Here is a 14,484-nt window from a genome sequence, read left to right as displayed (position 1 = left end):
TCTGGAGCTCCCTTAATCTTTTCTACTTAAGAGAGAGTGATGTGTACACTCGGTCTGTGGGGCGGGGGGCCTAAAATTGGAAATGACCAGATGTGGTTCTGACCTGGCACAGTTTCTACCCCCCAGGGGACACTTGGCCATGCTTGGAGATGCTGTGGATTGGCCTAGCTGGCATGACTCTGGCTGTACCAAGAGTGACCGGATGCATGTGCATGCCTGCTGCTCCTGTGGGTAGAGGCCAGGCGTGTACTGAGCATCTCTGCTCTGGGCTCTGGCCCCATACAACAGCAGTGCCCAGGCTGAGAGACATTTTGTGTGGAGCATTTCTTTTTTTGACCCCTTGCTTCCTGCAGGTTCAGGGAATGAAACTTAGGAGAAAAAAAAATGGACTTATTTGAACAATAGATTGCACAAAGCACTGGCTCCTGCTTGTGTGTTTGGGAGCTGTTCAGAGGCATTCAGATGTTACCCTTGCTGAGAGACTGCTCTGGGAGGCTGTAGAATGGCTCACACCGGGAGATCCTGAGCCAAGAGCTGCAGACACACATTCGTGGTGTGTGTGTGTGTGTGTGTGTGTATGTGCGCGCACGTGTGTATGTGTGCATACATTAGCATATGTAGGAGGTCCGAGAACAACCTTGGGTGTTGATCCTCTGTACTTTGAGACAGTCTTTCTCACTGCGGGGAAGCCCAGTATAGCTGGACCATGAGCTTTGGGGTTCTCCTGGTGCTGCCTCCCATTGCGGGGTGTGTAACTAATTACAGGCATGTGAACCACTTTGCATCTGGCTTTTTGTGGGTGTTGGGAATCGAGCTTGGGTGGGCAGGTTTGTGGATCAAGTGCCTGTAACTGCTGAGCCGTCTCCCCAGCTCTTGTTTTTACTTTTTATTTGGACATGAGTTCAGAAGGTATTTGCTGGCGTTCATGTAAGCTTTGCCTTCCTCCACCTCCTGTTTAACGGCTGAGTTTCTTTATTCTTGAATTAATTTCTTGTTGGAGTAGTGATGATTTGAGAGCTGAGAAGCCAGCTCAAGCCTTCTCCCCCATGGCCGAGTGCATTCGTGGAGCCGCCAGGGGGCGCTCTGGTCTCTCCTCTTTTAGCCGTTTTTCTTCTGCAAGCGTGGGCTGCTGCTTCTCAGGTGTTGATGTCCCGAGCTGGCACCTAATCTCAGCAGTCAGGTGGAGCAGCGGTGGTGATGAGAGCTGTCATCATTTCAGGTTAAAGGCCCCAAGCATGAACACAGCATTTTGTCACCTTCAGTATGACCACGGTCATGCTTTAGAAGGGGAGGTGGGGGGGGTTCTGGGCCCATTTTGGAAAGGAGTATACTGCTCATTAGGAAACATTTCTTTTGCCATGACTTTTTTTTTTATGAGGCATAATTGATTAGCTGTGGGTACTTATTCAGCTTGTGAGTCCTGACCACTGCCTCCTCTTCCCTTCTGGGATGAGTGTGGTCGTGGAGGGGAGGAGGGAGTGAGGGAGGTGAGCTGCCCATAATCACCTCCGTTGTTGCCTTTTGCTTAGCCGTTGCTGTTGGTCTCAAGCCAGGCCAGAGGGAGCAAGCAGAACACCCCTTGCTGTCCTCTGGCTTTATTGTTTAGTCTGGTTTTCCCTATCACTGGAGGCTGTCTGGCCTGTTGCCTGGCAACACAGTTCCAAACATTGGGCATCTCTGAGGAATGCAGCTGAGGAGTGCTGCGGCACTGTAGAGGGTGGCACAGGCTCCACTGGGCAGCCAGCGGCTTGGCTCAGGGTTTGACAGTGGTGTTGTAGGTCGAGCCGGTGGGGCAGGGGTGGTTCAGTTGCTCACTCTTGGAGCCTCCTGCCCCTCAGCTTCATGGAGTCAGCCACCCACATCCTTCACGCTGTGACTTGATTTCCCTCTGAATTTCGTCTCCTAGACTTGCGGGGACTACCTTAGGAACGAGAAGGTTCCAGATGGGGCTTAGACATGCCTTGCTTCTTATTAGTTTGCTTATTCATCTGCCAAATGTTTCCTTCGCATCTGTCACACAATGGGGGCCGTGCGGGATGCTGAGAGGCTCAGTGGGGCTCCAGCTGTGGCACTCGAGCCTGGCGCCTCCATTCTCCCATCACCAAAACGCACACGGTGAGGGCACCATCACCAAGGCCTTTTGGGAGGGCTGAGCAAAGCAATTCACAGGAAGTTCTTGTGGTGGTGCAGTCAGTACCCAGCAGACAGCAGCTCCTGTCCTATGGATCCTGCCCACGTAGTTCATATTGGGATCAGCAGTGGGATATTGGTAAAACAGAAAGAAATGAACAACTGATGGGGTGGTAAAGAAGACCATGGGGTCACGTGGAAGGGACCAACATTTTGTTACCTGTCTGCCCTGATGGACCTTCTTGGTGCTCGACTCCCCTCCCACTCAGGAGTGGGTGCCCGAGCAGGAAATCCAAACGGAGGAAGGTGCTCAGGCCCCCGGACCTGGAATCACAAAGACCACAGCTGACCCTGTTCTGGGCAGTGGTCACTGCCGCCAACAAAGACACGTTTTCCCACCCGTGCCCACGCTGGGATGGGAAGGAGGAACCAATCAATCAATGTCCAGGGGGTGATTATGACAGGCTAGGGTCGTCCAGGTAGAGAGAGTGACCAGGGCTGGGGCTAAGGAAGCCTTTGTAGAGATGGGAACGTGGGACAAGGAGGGAAGGGTTGAGAAGGCCGGCTGAGGGTGACCTTCTGAGCTCTAGCTCTGCCCTCTGCCGCCAGGCACCGCGGGTCATCCAGAAGGTTCTGTCATTAAAGCACTTGAGGAAGTGCTGGTGCCAAGTGCAGAGCATCCTTTGCTGTTTGCAATGATGCCCCAGAGCTTGCTGCCATCCCATCTGGGAGCAGGAGCCCAGGGCAAGGAGCGCCCAGAGCAGCAGAGCTCAGCATGGAGCCCCGCCCCTGGCGCTCTTTGTCTCTGTTTCAAAGACACTTCCTGCCGCTGGCCGCCCTGCCCTCACCAGGCTGTCCCTGACTGTGGCCAGTGGCCCAGCTGACGAGAGGCCTTGGGGTCTGCTCTGTGCTCGTGGTTCCGCGGGGATCTGGAGGGCTCCTGCTGACCTCCTTATCAATGCTACTGATTTGTTCCCAGGCGGCACCCTTGTTGGACTTGCCTAGCAATCAGCACTCAGGCTGGAGCTCTCGCTGGCTGTCTACGGGCCGGGCCGGGCAGCAGCTCAAGTGCCATTTGATGCAGTCCATGTCCCACCCACGGAGGGCAGCCCACTCAGGGAGGCATCCAGCTTCGTTTAACAAATGCTTCCCACAGAGCTGGGCTGCGGGAGGACAGGCAGACTGGGAGAGGTTTGGCTTCTCCTGGGTGGAGCCGACTGTGGGTGTCTGGAGGCCACAGAGAGAGCTGCTGGGAGGTGACTGGTTCTGTGTGGTGGAGGTCGGGGACCCTGTGAGCATGTCCTGCATCTGTTTCTGTGGGTCACCAACCTGACCATGCTCTACCTTTTTCTCAGATCCATTCTGCTCCACCCAGGACAAAAAAAGCACACTTCTAGTCTTTCAGTTGTTACCTCTGTAGCTGTATCCCCCCCTTCTTGTATGGGACCTTGAGTTAACTTCCTGCTGGAGGAGCCAGAGTCCTGTTTCTGGGAGGCAAGGCATGGCGTGTTTATTGCCCTACCTCAGAGCTCCGTGTTGCTCTTCTGCTCAGCTAAGTCCAGGGGCCTTAGTACCTTCCTAGCCTTACTGAACCTTCAGCTTTTCTTTCATCTGTCTCCTAATCAGTGGCTCACCTCCAGCTCGCTGTCATGATTATATCGGCGTATGTCGTACTTGTTACAGGAGTCCTTGGCACTAATGGAAGGGAGCGGTTGCATCTCTCAGTCTCTCCTTGTTTCCCTTCATCTTCTCTTGGTGACATTTTGCAATTATTAATTTTCTCATACATCCCTGCGCCCAAGCATGCGCGTAGAACCCTTTTAGAAGTGTTTGTCATGTGAGACACTGGTCTGTACTCACTCTAGCACATTCTTCTAGAACTGGAAATGGATACCTGATTCCAGATGAGCAAGGCCAAGAAGTCAGAACTCCTTCCCTTGACCCTGTGGCTTACTGCTGGGCTCTACTTCGGGAGTTTGAAGGAAGTCAGCCTTAGTCTTTAGAAGGTGAGAGAACGGTGCTCAGTGAGGGCCATAGTTAACCCAAATATGAAGTGACACTGTACACTAAAAATTTGATTTCCAGAATGTATTTTAGAAAAAAAAAACACAAACCTGAACCCTACAAACCCTTTTTGAAGCTTGACCTTTTTAGATTTTTGGTCTCTTGTAAGTCGCACTGACGATGTACTGTGGGCGATGTCTTTTTTCAGGTGACATGTTAACGAGGGAAAGCTAAAGGAATGGAGGTGGGGGTGTCCCATGTTGGTGGAGGCTTCTCCCCTGTTCCCGGAGCCCCTGAGCTCATCAGTATAGCCTGTCACAGCAGTGGGCATGTTCCTGGAGGTGGCTTGATGGCCACGGAGAGAAGGCTGTCATGGAGGCCTCTGTGTGGGTGTTCAGTCGGTGACCGAGTTGGGCAGTCAGCAGCCGGGGACCCCAAGCTCACTGCAGAGAGCTGAGCAGCAGTGTCCGTCAGTCCCACGCAGGAGTTGATAAAGACCGATTGCCTGTCCCCTGTCATCCATCTACACCAGCGCTCTGCTCCTCTGAAGGGACAGAGCAGATGTCGCCGTCTCAGCAGCACAAAGGAGGGAGGCTCAGACGCAGGGGCTCACAGGGGACCTGAGCTGTCTGCCTGATGTGAATTTATTTTGCTTCGCTCTGGCCTGTGTGGGCTGAGGATCCAGCTGAAAAGCCAGGCTCCCAATAGCTAGGTTTCTTTGCCAAGAAGGGCATCTGGAAACATGTCTGGTATGTTGGCCCCGTAAATAACCTCAAATGGCTCTGGCAAAAGTGAGGCGGTGTTTGACCTGGGGACTCAGTCCCCTTCTATCTGGGTCCTTCTTTTCTCCCCCTCCATCTCACACTAACTCTCTCCATCACTGCCTTCCTGAGTTCTAGTCACATTACGCCCTGTGCTCTGGCCACTTCTGCCGCTGCCATTCCGTGCTTCCTGCTTGCCCGTTGGCCTCCCCTGGCATGTCTGCTAACTGTCTTGAGAGCAGGGGTCAGGGGTCAGGGGTCATGCAGCTGTTCAGAGTGCTCTGTCTCATTTATTTGAGAGAGAGAGAGAGAGGTGGTAGAAGAATAACATGGGTGCACCAGGGCCTCCAGACACTGCAGACATTTAGATGCATTTGCCACCTTGTCCGTCTGGCTTGATGTGGGTCCTGGGGATTTGAAGTCGGATTCTTAGGCTTTGCAGGCAAGTGCCTTAACTACTGGGCAATCTCTTCGGTCCCCTCTTTTTTCATACAACCCTGGACCCCAGCCCATGGGATATGCATGCCTGGAAGCTAACCCAGTCTACCTCATCCCTCACGGGTGGTTCTGGGTCCTGTCACGTTGGCATCAGTATCACCCATCCACACCCAGCCACTACAGGCTGTGCAGATCCTGTGGGAGCTTTGCAGGCTGCATCGATGGGAGCTAGACTCGGCATCAGTGCTGAGCGGGTGGGCAGTGGCTCGGGCTTCAGCCTGTGTGTGTAAAGCTGCCATCGTCCTCAAATGACTACTTCCTGGTGTTCCTGCTTGGGGACTTGTCCTCCTCCGCCACCGTTACCCTGCCAGGGGGCGGGTGAGGACTGTGTGTTTACCTGTGCCAGTGTCTGCCGAGCTGAGGCTGGGCAGCTGCTGCTCCGGTAGGTTTAATTTCTCTTGCTGCCCACACAGAGCCTGCACATTAGTCTGATTAAACACTCATTTTCTTACTGTAATGGTGGGACTTGGTTGTTTTGCTTCTCTCCAGATGAGTGAGCGAGTGAGTTCATAGATTTGAGCCCAGATTGCTGGTTGCCTGGAGGCTGCAGACTTTCTTTGTGGTGCCTGTGGCCCATTGAGCCCAGTGCCTCTGGGCGGGCTCCTGGGTAAAATGTGATAAGGTGTAGAGATTAGCACTGCCTCTAGGCCCTCAGTCAGGTACCAGTGCAGGTCTCCACACCTGAGTCCCCGCCAGCCACCTTGGTAGTCTTGAGAAAAGACACCTGATGCTAATAGAAACTGGTTTTTTCCCCCCTTTCCTGCTGGGCTGAGGTCTTCACACTAGCATGTCCACAGGGAGGTGGAGGTCTTCACACTAGGATGTCCAGAGGGCGGCGGAGGTCTTCACACTAGGACGTCCACAGGGTGGCGGAGGTCTTCACACTAGGATGTCCACAGGGCGGCGGAGGTCTTCACGCTGGGACGTCCACAGGGACGTTAGTGACTAGAATGTGCAGGGGAGCGCTGCCTGCTCTGTCCCTCCTGTGAGATGGCGGTCACTCTAGGCAGATGGCTGTCCCTCTGGGCAAATCAACTCCTGCCCTTCCACCTCTCCAGTGGGCAGTGCACTTACCTCCTCAGCCTTCCTGCCTGGCCTTGCTTTACTGAAAGCAAAATCCAGGTTCCATATGATGGAGAATGGAATTTCAAAGGGGAAAGTGTGTGTGGGGGGAGGGAGGGTATTACCATGGGATACTTTTTGTAATCATGGAAAACGTTAATAAAAATTGAGAAAGAAAAAAGAATCCAGGTTCTTCCCTTGGTCAGCACAGCCCGCCCAACACAGCCCCTGTGTGTGCTTGTCCTTCCATGTCCCGTCCCAGCCGCTCTGGCCTCCAGGAGTCCCTCAGGCCCTGAGTCTTCTGGCACCGGAGCCTTGGTTGATGGAGGTCCTTCCTTTCCCTTGCAATGTTCTGTCTCTTCAACCTCTGCTGTTTTGGGAAAACACATGTCCAAGAACAGGCTACTAGTGATGCAAGGGGGCTGAGAGATGGAAAAAAGAGACAGGGATCGGGTCACAGAGGTCATGGACAGACACGCTCCGGTAGCGGAAGGTAGCGGGGAGCCAGGGGCTGCCCACTCCTGAGGCAGGAGGAAGGGGCTCACGTGCGAGCTAGATGAAGGTATATTCCGAGGTTTCCTTATACTCTAGTACCAATCTCACACCAGTGAGAAACAACTTAGGCTTCAGTGCTGGCACGAAGTTCTTAACTGGTGGTCTTAAGGACTTTGCTTACCTGGAAACTTGGAATTAGAGCCACCTGGCTGACATCACAGATATTACGACCAAAATTTCTGGGGTCAGTCAAGCTGTGTTCCTTCACTCCACTGAAATCATCTTTCAGTGTCTGCTTTAATAAGTCCTGCCCCCTCACCCCGTGCCCCATGTCTGCCAGCTAGGATTATACCCAGAAGGTCCTAAAACTTCTGCCTCCCCAAACAGTGCCACCAGCCGGGCACCAAGAATTGAGGACATGACAGATTCAGACTATAACCACATACTTTATTTTTAGCTAAAATAATTAACCAACAAGAGGTGGAGAGATGGGTAAGTGGTTAAAGGGGCTTGCTTGCTTACAAAGTCTGACGATCCCATTTTAATTCCCCAGTACCCATGTAAAAAAAAAAAATCCAGATGCACAGTGGCACGTGTGCCTGGAATTTGTTTGCAGTGGTAGGAGGTGCTGGTGTGTCCATATTCATTCTTTTAATTTAATTTTTATTTATTTATATATTTGACAGAGAAAGAGAGGGGAGAAAGAGAGCGAGAGAGAGAGAAAATGGGTGCACCAGGGCCTCCAGCCATTGCAAATGAACTCCAGATGCACGTGCCCCATTGTGCATATTGCTAACATGGGTCCTGGGGAATTGAACCTGGGTCCTTTGGCTTTGTAGGCAAATGCCTTAACCACTAAGCAATCCCTCCAGCCCTAAATATTTTTTAATGTGTTATTTATTTATGAGAGAGAAAGGGAGAGAGAATGTGTGTGCCAGGGCCTCCAGCCACTGCAACAGATCTCCAGAAACATGCGCCCCCTTGTGCCTTCTGTGAGTCCTGGGGAATGGAGCCTGGGTCCTTAGGCTTCGCAGGCAAGTTCCTTAACTGCTAAGCCATTTCCCCAGCCCCATATTCATTCTTTATGTCTGTTTCTCTCTTAAATAAATAAGCCAACAAGTAAAAACAGAATATGTTCATGTTAATGGGGGTACCACGCGATGTTTCAGTGTATGTGCTGTGTGATATGTACTCCAGGGGATCCATAACATCCCCTCACTCTGGAGCTGGGCTTCTCTAGGGTTACTGATCCCAGGGCTGGGCCAGCAGAGGTAGCACATGAGACCAGCAAGGCTTTGTAGGGGTCCAAAGCTTTATGACTTTGCTGAAACTGGGTTTGTTTTTGGGTGAAGATGGGTTAAGGGAACTTGCTCATCTGCCTGTCATTGAGGATCAGCCTGCTAGGTGTCCCTGTACCACCCTTGGTGGGCTCAGCCCTCAGCCTGGGGGTTCTGAGCTTCTGATGGGAGAATCAAGCGAGCTACCAGCTGCCAGTGTGGACTCAGGACTGAGCACTGAGCCCCAGGCATGTCCGTCAGCAGCCACTCTTTGGAAATGACACAGTCTTTTCCCTCAGTGCCTGTGGCCTTGAAGCTTGGGTCAGAATGAGGGTGGGGCCAGGGTCTTGGTGCAGTGGCAACTCTGTTGGTAGCCGATGACAAGGTGGCCCCTCAGATGCTCCGGCCTCGTCTGCGCTGGCTGCAGACGTCTGCACTGGCTGCTGGGTCAGTCCTGCCTGTACACAGATGTGAGCGCCCCGTTGTCAGGCAGGGCACTGGGCTGGCTGTGCAAAGAGCTTGCTTCTGTTTACATGGTCTTACCTGTTCAGTGGCGGAAGTCCTTGGCTGCCCCAAGGAATGGAAGTGTGTTTATGACGATGATCGACAAGGTCTTGCTCTGTAGGACAGGCTGGCTTGGAACTTGCAGTCCTCCTGCCTCAGCCTCCCTAGTTCTGGGATTGTAGGCACGTGCGACCACGGCCCGCTCACTGGGCGTTGGATATCCGCACCTCCCTCACGCACGGTGCTTTGATGAGGTGCAGCTTTGAGGAAGACTGATCCCGGTGTAGGGCTCTAGTCCTTTCTGCCATGGGTCCTTGACAGGCACCAGGTTTATTGGCCTAGCTGTAAGAAAGAAGCTTCGCTTGTTGATAAGCCATCCAGTTCATGGTCATTTGTTAGAGCAGCATGAATGGAAAAGGTGACATAGGAGTGGAGGGTATTAAATTAATGAATGTTAAAAGCTACTGATAAGGGCTGGAGAGATGGCTTAGCGGTTAAGCGTTTGCCTGTGAAGCCTAAGGACCCCGGTTCAAGGCTCGTTTCCCCAGGACCCACGTTAGCCAGATGCACAAGGGGGCGCACGCGTCTGGAGTTTGTTTGCAGTGGCTGGAGGCCCTGGCGCACCCATTCCCTCTCTATCTGTCTCTTTCTCTCCTCTCTGTCACTTTCAAATAAATAAATAAAAAATGAACAAAAAATATTTTTAAAAAAGCTACTGATTATACAGCTTCTAATTGTATTCTTTAAAAAATTATTTATTTTTATTTGAGACAGAGAGAGAGGGAGGGAGAGAGGGAGAGAGAGAGAGAGAGAATAGTTGCTCCAGGGCCTCTAACCACTGCAAATGAACTCCAGACACATGCGCCACCTTGTGCATCTGGCTTACATGGGACCTGGAGAATTGAACCTGGATCCTTAGGCTTTGCACGCAAGTGCCTTAACCATTATGCCATTTCTCCAAGCCCTGTATTCTTTTTTATTTTTCAAGGTAGGGTCTCACTCTAGCCTTGGCTGACCTGGAATTCACTATGTAGTTTCAGGGTGGCCTCAAACTCATGGTGATCCTTCTACCTCTGCCTCCTGAGTGCTGGGATTAAAGGCGTGTGCCGCCATGCCCGGCTCTGTATTCTTTTTAAAATTATTTATTTATTTATTGGAGAGAGAGAATGGGCATGCCAGGGTCTCCAACCATTGCAAACAAATTCCGGAAGCATGTGCCACCTTGCTCATCTGGCTTACGTGGGGGCTGGGGAATCAGATCTGGATCCTTAGGCTTCACAGACAAGCACTGTAAGTGCAACACCATCTCTCCGGACCCTAATTGCGTTCTTGCTTCGTTGTGGGAGGTCTTGACTGTTCGGCTGTTCTTCGCTTGGGAGTGCACAGCCACACTCAGCTCCTTCCTGCTGGTTGGTGGCCTTTCACGTTCTCCACTCTTTGCTGGACGTTACCTCTGCGCTGGACTCATCAGCACGGCTGGACGAAGTGCTCTGAATATCCGGAGCCTGAGTGGTGGTGTTCATGGGTTCTTGGTTCTAGGTGTCTTCTGGGTTCTTCCGTGGCGTGTAGTTTCTCTTGTCACTGTGACAGTGAATACTTAGAGTTTGAAGAGAGCTTTATTTGGCTTATGGTTCCAGCCCAGCATGTGGACTAGAGTGGCTTTGTCTGTGGTTGCAGGAAACTGAGGCCGGAACCCGAAGCGTATGTCAGTGTCAGGGCTGGGTTCCACTCCCTGCTGTGCCCCGTCGCCCCCTGTGCAGCCGTGACTGTGCGTCCACCGGCCCTGGGTGCCGGGCGCACTGGTTGTGAGATGGGGTGATGATGCCCACTGAGTGCTTCAAGGTAAGGGGTGGGCGATGGGAAAGGAAAACAAGGGGCTGAGCTGGCATCTCCATTCTTCCTCCCCCTCAGGTCTGGGCAGCATGGCAGGGAAGCCATTCTTAACTTCCGTCTTGACTGTGCGGAGTGTGTGGTCAGTTGAGGGCTGTTGTACTTACTGACCGAAGCAGATGGGCCCCGTGCAGGGTCTGCCAGGGCCCACTCAGTAGCTGGCTGCTTCTAATTAATTGCAGATTATGTGTGTGATTCTGTTTGAGAATTGCCCACACATATGATCCTACAGCCCGAGGGTGGAAGGAAGCTGTGCAGCTCTGCCTCCTAATTATTTATGAGTATCTCACTTGCAATTAGTCTTTCCTGCCATGGGTTAACCCCACCATGTGAAGCCCATCACAGCAGATGTTGCGTGGCCCTGAGGCATGACCAACAAGTCTGAGCCACAGGTTTGCTGGTCAGCCTTGGCTGGTTGTCCAGCTGCACATAGGAGCAGGCGGAGGGGTGGCCAAAGTGCCCCACCCGCCTGCAGGAGGCAGACGCTGGAAGGGTTTACCCGCTCCTCCTCAGGGCTCACAATGTCTCACGGGGGACGGGGGTGGTTAGGGTGCTGAGGGTCGGCCTGCCCTGCTTCCTCACTTACATGTGGAGACCAGGTCCCTGTTTGTCACTTGCTGTGCAATCACCTATCTTTGTTTTTTCGAGGTAGGGTCTCACTCTAACTCAGGCTGACCTGGAATTCAGTATGTAGTCTCAAGGTGGCCTTGAACTCATGGCAGTCCTTCTACCTCTGCCTCCCGAGTGCTGGGATCAAAGGTGTGCGTCACCACACCTGGTTCCATCTTTGTTTTTCTAAAACGTATATTTTTATTTATTTAAGAGAGAAAGAGAGAGAGAGAAAAGATAAAGAGTAAGTAAATTGCAAACAAAATCCAGATGCATGTGTTAGTTTGTGTATCTGGCTTTACCTGGGTCCTGGAGAATTGAACCTAGGCAGTCAGGCTTTGCAAGGTCCTTTAACCACTGGACCATCTCCCCAGTCCCCATCTCTACTTTTATTTATTTATTAATTATTATTATTATTATTTTGTGTTTTGAGATAGTGTATTGCTCTATCCCAGGCTGACCTGGAATTCACTATGTAGTCTCAGGGTGGCCTCAAACTCACAGTGATCCTCCTATCTTGGCCTCCCAAGTGCTGGGATTAAAGGGATGCACTACCTGACCCAGCTTTGCTGTTTTTTTAAAAATATTTTTATTCATTTATTTGCAAGCAGGGAGATTGAGAGAGAGAGAGAGAGAGAGAGAGAGAGAGAGAGAAAGGGAGAGAGAGAAGAGGAGGGGAGGGGAGGGGAGGGAAGAAGAGAGGAGAGAAGAAGAGAGGAGAGGGAAGAAAGCCAGATAGAAGAGAATGGGCATGCCAGGGCCTCCAGCCGCTGCAGACTCCAGTTGCATGGGCCACATTGTGCATCTGGCTTTACATCGGTACTGGGGAATTGAACCCAGGTTGTTAGGATTTGTAGGCAAGTGTCTTAGTTGATGAGCCATCTCTCCGCCCCCCATCTTTGCTTTTAATGTCATCCTTTCCATCCTCCATCTCTCCCTCCTTGCAGGCCACGTTGACTTCAGTGCAGCTGAGTGTGGTTTCAAGTTGTGCTGTATGAGGTGTGATTTGTTTGGTTTTAACTGACAGAAAACAGCTTGAGTTCAATAAGGGCGTGTTAACTGCTCTCCTGAATCTAACACTGTGTGTGTGGTTGCATCTAAACCACCGGATCCTCAAGTTTGGATGGTCTTTGGTCTCCCTTGTGAGGCCTGCGCTGGTGGAGGAGATGCCAAAAAAACTGGGCAAAAACTTGACCCTGACCAAAGGGTGTCTCTGCCCTGTACATGCTCAGGCTTGTTTCTTCAGTGGAAAGACTGTGGGAAGAATAGCCTTGACCTCTTCTACCTGAGAAATCCTGCAGAGTTAGGGTCATACAACATACACACACACACACACACACACACACACACACACACACAGTGAGCGAGTGAGAGAGGAGTAAGGCTGTGGATTCCTCTGTCAAATGGCCAATGGCCTGTGATCCTATCCTGGTGCTATACCACAATTTTTTTTTTTTTTTTTTGTGAGGTAGGGTTTCACTCTAGCCCAGGCTGACCTGGAATTCACTATGTAGTCTCAGGGTGGCCTCGAACTCACAGTGATCCTCCTACCTCTGCCTCCCGAGTGCTGGGATTAAAGGCGTGCACCACCACGCCCAGCGACTTTCTTTTTTTTATTTAATTTTTTAAAATTTTATTTGTTCATTTCAGAGAAATAGGTAGACAGAGAGAGAGAGAGAGACAGACAGACAGACAGAGACAGAATAGCTGTGCCAGGGCCACCAGCAGTTGCAAACGAACTCCAGACGTGTGCAGCATTTGGGGAACCAAACCTGCATCCTTTGGCTTTGCAGGCAAGCACTTTAACCACTAAGGCATTTCTCCAGCCCAAGAATGACTTATTTTCTTTGTTTCTTTTCTTTTTTTTTTTGGTTTGTGTGTGTGTGTGTGTGGGGGGTGTTGAGGTAGGGTCTCACTGTGGCCCAGGCTAACCTGGAATTCACTGTGTAGTCTCAGGGTGGCCTCGAACTCATGGTGATCCTCCTACTTCTCCCTCCCAAGTGCTGGGATTAAAGGCATGCACCACCACGCCTGGAGACTTTCTTTTCAAAGGGATCTTTCTCATGGTGTGAGGGGACTTTGCCATGTGAGATGCATAGCCAGCGTGTCCTTAGGCACACATGTGAGATGCATAGCCAGCGTGTCCTTAGGCACACATGTGAGATGCATAGTCAGCGTGTCCTTAGGCACACCCTGGCATCATCCAGTGCCTGGCGTGTTTCTCGTTGTCACAGGGGATGAGGGACAGGCACATTGTTCCAGGGTGAAGCGCCGTGTGGAAAACAAATGGCACCTGTGGATTGGGGGCTCGAGATCCCATGCCTGTCGGCCTCATGAGTGTGTGGCTGGTATGGTTTTACCTCCACCTTGGCTTTTGGGGATTAGAACATCAAGTCACTGTAAACCAATACTGTGTTGGGGAGAGTGTTAACCTGAGTGAGAGTATTAAAAAAAAAAAAATCACTAATACAGACCAAAGAAGCTGAAAAGTGGTTTTCTTCCATGCCTGTGATTTTCTTACATTTCCCATTGTGTTCCCACGAGTCCCTCAAAAGCTTCCAGAGCGTCCTTTCATGGTAGCTGCTGTTTTCAAGCTCAAGGCGTGGATTTCAGCAGCCTCCTAGCTTCCCAAAGGACAGCATTCTAGCTGTTCAGAGGAATGGAGGGCTTTGCTCAGCCTAGGGGTGCTCCTGGCTGTAGGCCCCTTCATGTCAGGGTACTGGCTTACCAGGGAGTCTGCCCATTGGGGGGCCTTGTCCTGTCCCCTCTGTATGACCTGGGGCCAGCACCTGGCCTTCTCTGGGCCTGTCTGCTTATTCTATTATGGATTCGTGTGTTCTAACACCTTGCAGCTGAACAGGGTGGTGCTTGGCTTATGTCTGACATGGTGAGGCACGTGGAAGGTAGCCCGGGCATGGCAGCTCCTAGACATGGGAGCACTGGGCAGGGGCTTGGGGCGTTTTCTTTCTTCTTCATCATAATAAGCTGAAAAAAAATCCTTGGGTGGTGAGTATGGAGAAGGAGGAGGCAGGAGGGAGAAATAAGAAAAAGCTAGAATGGGCCTGCGGTTGATTTTAAAAGTTGTATTTTGAAGTTCAGCATAGTTTATCCTTTCTCTTGGAGATGAAAGGGAGTGGGTTGGCAGACAAAGATGTAAAGAGCAGGGTGTTAAGTTTAATAAATGACAATGTAGGTTAAGAATATATCCATAGAAGAACATTTTTATTTCTGTACACATGCCCTTGTGAGCTTTC

General features: G+C 51.4%; 1 protein-coding gene across 1 annotated transcript in view; it reads left to right on the top strand.

Annotated features, from left to right (window-relative positions):
• Snx29 (sorting nexin 29) overlaps positions 1-14,484 on the top strand; it is a 459,228-nt gene that overhangs the window by 109,574 nt on the left and 335,170 nt on the right. The gene's annotated exons all lie outside the window — the stretch shown is intronic.

The sequence above is a fragment of the Jaculus jaculus genome, chromosome 11 (assembly GCF_020740685.1).
Source record: "Jaculus jaculus isolate mJacJac1 chromosome 11, mJacJac1.mat.Y.cur, whole genome shotgun sequence".
Classification (NCBI taxonomy): domain Eukaryota; kingdom Metazoa; phylum Chordata; class Mammalia; order Rodentia; family Dipodidae; genus Jaculus; species Jaculus jaculus.
Note: the sequence above shows the minus strand (reverse complement) of the source record. Positions and strands in the feature narration are given on the sequence as shown.